This window comes from Grammomys surdaster, unplaced genomic scaffold (genome assembly GCF_004785775.1).
Source record: "Grammomys surdaster isolate TR1022 unplaced genomic scaffold, NIH_TR_1.0 214, whole genome shotgun sequence".
In the NCBI taxonomy this organism is placed as follows: domain Eukaryota; kingdom Metazoa; phylum Chordata; class Mammalia; order Rodentia; family Muridae; genus Grammomys; species Grammomys surdaster.
The window spans coordinates 3,007,691-3,012,805 of NW_021604659.1; the positions used below are offsets into that span (position 1 = coordinate 3,007,691).

Here is a 5,115-nt window from a genome sequence, read left to right on the forward strand (position 1 = left end):
AAAGACATTTCTAAATGTGTAAAAACATTTGGCTTCTCGTAGCGAACACATCGTGGCAAGTTCCAGCACACAGACCAGTCTTCGCGCGCACCCGCAGCCAGCGCTACCTCCCTGGCACGGTCTCCCGGATCTGGGATCTGGGAGCGCAAGTGCCCCCTGTGGCCGGCCCGCGCCTGACCTCACGAGCCTGGGACGGCACCCGTGGCCTGCTCGGGCCCCAGGAGGAAGTTGGAGCCTCGGGGCCGAGTAGAGTGCAGGTCGGCTGAGCGGGCGTGGTGGGGGCCTTATCGAGCCGGGGCCACCCGGGGGACCGTGCTGAGGTCCGCCAGAGCTCGCGTTTCCCCACGTGGCGGGCCCCACGTGGAAGGGGAGGAGGAGGAAGGAGGGTGAAGTCACCCTACCGGCTGCGGGACCCCTGCGCGTCCCCAGGGTCTCCAGGGAGGCGCGGGGCTTGGCCGGGGAGTGTCTGCTTTGCCCGGCCCCCTCGGCTGCCCGCAGCGCCAGTATGCACTTTCGTGTAGCTGCTAATCCCCGGAGAGAGCCGATTTGTAGTGAGAAGTATCTGTAGGGGCGAGACCGGACCATGTGGGGTTGTGTCATTGGTTTGCAAAGAGAGACCCCGCCTTTGAAAAAAAAAAAAAAAAAAAACGAGTGAGCGAGGGGACCCTCACCTCGCCTCCCGCCTCGCTCCTGCGCAGCCGGAGGGCACCGGAGCAGCGGCCCGCGCCGCTTCCGTCCTTTCCTTTCCTTTTCTCTGCGCTTTCCTCCTCCTTCCCGGGAGGAGAAAACAAATAAAGAAGAGCAAATAGCCGGGAGGCGCTCGGCTTCCAGGACCTTCCCTCCCCGGATCCAAGTTGCAGCCAGCATCCTCTCGGGGGGTGAGAGAGGCGCGGGCCAGGGACCCCCAACGCAGCCCCCGCCAGGTCGCGGGGGCTGGCAAGAAGGCGCGCGGCCGGGACGAAGGGGGGACTGGATCGGGAGCCGGTGGGCGGGGGAAGGGGGTGGGGTGGGTGGGGAAGTAGGAAGAGGCTCGCCGGCGACGGGAGGAGGAGGACGGGAAGGGAAGGAAGGGGGGGACGGGAAGGCAAAGGAAGGGAGGGGAGGGCGGGAGGGGGTGGGGCGCGGAGCTGGAGAGATTAAGTTTTTGTGTGTGTGTCTCTGTGTGCGTGTGTCATTTTAAGGTGGCTCGGGAGCGGCCCAGAGGAGCCAGCTGCGGCCGGAGGAGCGAGCGAGTGACCGAGCTGGGAGCCATGCCGCGCTGAGAGGGGGGGCCGCACCGCCAGCGCCACCAACACCGCCGCCGCCGGGTGGGGTGGGAGGGGCGGGAGCCACCGCTACCGCCGCCGCCTCCCGGGTGGGCGCCCTTCTCCTTGGACGCCGGCGACCCAGGACGAGGTAAGGGCGGGGGTACCGGGGAGGGCTGGGGCTGTCGCCGCCCCCGCCTCACCTGCGGCCGCTGGCTGGGGCGCCGTGCCCGCGCCTCACTGCGCCACTCCGGGAGAAGGAGGAGGGCGAAGGACACCGGGCCGGCATCCGAGGACATCTTTGGTCAGCGCCCCCAGCCCTGTGTCCACACACTACGCCTGGGGATGGACCCCCGCCTGGGGGTTCTCGCCCTCCGCCCCTCGCCACCGATTGCGCCTGTTGGCCGCCCTTTGCTCTAGGATTTTTGTTGTTGTGATGAGAGTTGATGAATGCGAAGTAGGCGGTCACCTTCCTTCCCATCAGGATTGGAAAAAAAAAAAAAAAAGGGAAAGAAAAACCCGGCGCGCAGCGGCGTCCGGAGGGCAGCGGCGGCGGCGTCTGGCGACGGTTTCCTAGGCGCCCCGGGCTTGCTCCTGGAGCCCGGTGGGTGCGCGCGCGGGGGCCGCTGGCGATCTCGGACGAGCGCGCTGCGCGCCGCGGGGACAATACGGCCGGATCCCTAGGGACCAGGAGTCCGAGCATGACGGGGTGCGGCAGGCCTTGCGCCTGGGAGGCGGGCGGGCAGGGGGGAGTAGAGACCGGGGTCGGCGGGGACAAGTCGGGGCGCGCGTGGCTCGGGGCCCCTGGGGGCGCGGCCCCTGTCGGCCCGGGATCCCGCGCGGTTCCCCGAGAGTGTAAGTGAGAGGCCGGGAAAGACGCGGAGCGAATCCCTTTTGTTTTGCCGGCCCGGCATTGTTGGCTCCTTGGGGCAGCCGGGGCCACATCTGCCGCCGCCGCCGCCGCCGCCAGTGGCGCGCGGGGCTCGGCCCGCCAAAGTCGCGGCGGGGCGGGGGGCCTGGGCGGGCTGCAAGGGCGGGGGCGGGCGGCGCGGGCATTTCCTCTGCCCAGCCGCGCTCCCGCGGGCACCACTTCCTCCTCGCCCTCCGCCCGCTGTCCTCGGCGCCCTCGCCGGGACCGCACTTTTCGGGTGGGGCGAAGCAAAAAAGAAAGTTTCCAAAAAGGGGTTGGTTGGGAGCGCCTTGGGCACCGGGGATCTAGCGTGGCGCGGGGACGGTCCGGCCGCCGCAGCCACCTCCTCGCTCCTGGAGTGTTCCGCGGAGCCGGATCGACCGGCGGGAAGAGCCTTTCTTCTCCGGCTCGCGCCCTTCCCAGTGCCTTGGGCGACTGAGGCTGGGCAGCGCGGGAGTGCCGGCGCGCCCAGGCCTTGCTTTTGCGGGAGGCCCCGCGGCGTGGCCGGTCGCCTGCAGCCCACGCTGCACCCAGGGGCTCGGAGGCCGCGGGCCCGGGAGCTCGGCGCGGTCACCGCAGGCAAACCCTCGCGCGCACACACTCCCTCCGGTGGCTTGCTTAACGCCGGCGACTATCGCCGACACGGAGAGTGCGTGTGCGCGCGTGTGTGTGGTACCCCTGCCCAGCCCCCACCTCCTACTTTTCTCAGATGCGGCCCAAGCAGCGGTTGGCTTTAGGGGACCCTCAGGTTTGGGATTTTGGGTGGGACCAGAGGGAATATCTTATGAAATCTCTGCGTGTTTGGAGGCTGCTGGCAATGGCCTACGTCGCCACGCCAGGCTCCCAACCTCGGGCAAATAGACCTTCCTGGATATTTGCCCTGTTTTTTTTTTTTTTAAATAGGGAACTTTTGAGAGTCCTTAGATGCGAGTGGTAATAAAACTATACATCGGGAAATTGAAATCCAAAGGCCTTTATTTGCAATTCTTTGGGACATGTATATTTTTATCTGAAGTGGGTGATTTTTTGAGGGAACATTGTATTGGGGTAGAGGGGTTACAGAAGTAGTTCTGCTTTCTAACTTTGACGGGATACATCAACGGTAGGACCTCTTTTCGAAGGAGATACGGCCTTCTCTCCTCGTGCTGGGTTCAAAGACAGTTTTAAAATTACCTCGCTTTCGGCTCCCTGGGCTGCTGTTTGCCTCTAGATAGATTCTCAAAGAACTAGTTTACATCTACTTCGGAGAATTCTGGTTTGAAACATTTTTTAAAATCTTTTACATCTTTAATAATGATACTTTAAAAGGTCTTGTTTTTATAATTACTTCATCTCAAAGAGTACTTCTTAACAGCAATTACAAAGTAATATTTTAAGTGCTAATTCAACATTTTCAGCCCCAGCAACTTTAATGTGAAAACAAGATTTCCTTTTTAGTTTTCCAAATAGCAACTGTATCTTAAAGTTGGAACATTGAATATCCTTTTGTCTGGCTCTGACACACTCCTGGAAAAACCCCCAGTGCCCTTTTTATAGCCCCCCAAAGAAAAGTTAATGAGCTGGTAGGTTTCATGCAAGAAGCAGGTCCTCCCTCTTGCAAAATATGCTTATAGTCGCCATTGAAGTTGAATCTTAGCCGTGAATGTACTTGCCTTTAATGAAACCAGTTTAATCGTTCACACTTGATCAAGTATAACATGACCAAACAAAGGAAATAAGCCAGCATATTTCTGTAGTGCATTGAGGGGTTTAGTGTAAGTGTTGATGTTGGGTCGCCCCTCCCCCCACCCCGCCCCAGTTCAAGGGAGAGAGGGTTGAAAGCTAGGGGGATTTATGACACTGATTGGTTTTTCTGTGCCCCAGGGGTAGGGGACACTGGTACGTCTCTGTGGAAAGCAGCTATTAGAGGGAATTAAAAGACCTCAGGTTTGCAGTGAGTTCCGAACCTGACAAGGTGCGTTTTGGTTCCTTGTCTGAGGAGATACTTAAGATGAAGGAATATAATGCCCGCCTCCCTCCCCCGTGGTAATGGCACGTTAATAAGGGAGAGTGAAGGGCCTTGTGGTGTGCCCGTGCTGAGGGGAGCTCCCTGCCACGTGAGTTATTTACGGTTTCACTTGGGAGCTTTGAAACTGGCCCTTGAATGGGTGTTCTTGTGGGGGAGGGGCAGGGTGAATTACCTTTTCTTAGCTGTGATTTAAAACAACAACAAAAAAAAAACCCCAACAACAACAACAAAAAAACCCTTTGTCCCTCAAATGCATTTCCCTGCTAAGCTTGAGTTGCAATTTATGTGTGGGATTTAGTCATCAATTTAAGTGAAGAAATGTCTGTAAAATTAAGAGTGTCACTTCAGAGTTAAGAAAGTTAAAAACAAAAACCAAACCCTGCCGCTGTAAAAAACCAGTGACATACTTTGTGAAATATTTTGGCCTTTTCAGACTTAGGCACACCTGTTCCTGTCCCTGCTGAGTCGTTTTGCTTTCCCTGGCATTGTTCATCTAGCCCTTGTACACAAGATGAAACAGTAAAACTTGCTGGTGGAATAATTATTAACTACTCCATCCGTGACCCTTTCAGGGAATAATCAATAACCTCATTCTTGACTTGAAAAGCTCTAGTTGTCCTATAAGTCTAGAAAGTGTTTTAAAGAAAAATTGAATTAGAGAAACAAGTAGCTACAACAAACTAAAACTATGAAAACAAACCATTTTTTGGTGTGTACCGTTTTTTGGTGTGCTGAGAAAGCAGTCAGATCAGAGATATACTGAGCCAGCAGGAAGCGAGCCCAGGGTTTGACTTTCTCCACCACCACCACCAACCACTCCCCCCCCCCCCTCACCCCCCCCCCCCCCCCACCCCCCCACCGCAACCTGGTCTCTCTACATAGCCTTGACTGTCCTGAAAGTCACCATGTAGATCACGCCAACCTAGAACTCTCTGTAGACCGTGCTGGTCTAG

General features: G+C 57.9%; 1 protein-coding gene across 4 annotated transcripts in view; it reads left to right on the top strand.

Annotated features, from left to right (window-relative positions):
• The first annotated feature begins 844 nt into the window (after positions 1 to 844).
• The window catches only part of Ctbp2 (C-terminal binding protein 2), a 136,723-nt gene continuing 132,452 nt past the window's right edge, over positions 845 to 5,115 (top strand). For 3 of the 4 annotated variants that reach the window (XM_028772516.1, XM_028772514.1, XM_028772517.1), the window contains exon 1: positions 1,313 to 1,395. The gene's annotated coding sequence lies outside the window, so the exon portion shown is untranslated. Of the gene's footprint in view, positions 879 to 1,181; positions 1,396 to 5,115 lie in introns of those variants that run through there. The other variant, XM_028772513.1, reaches the window with a different exon arrangement.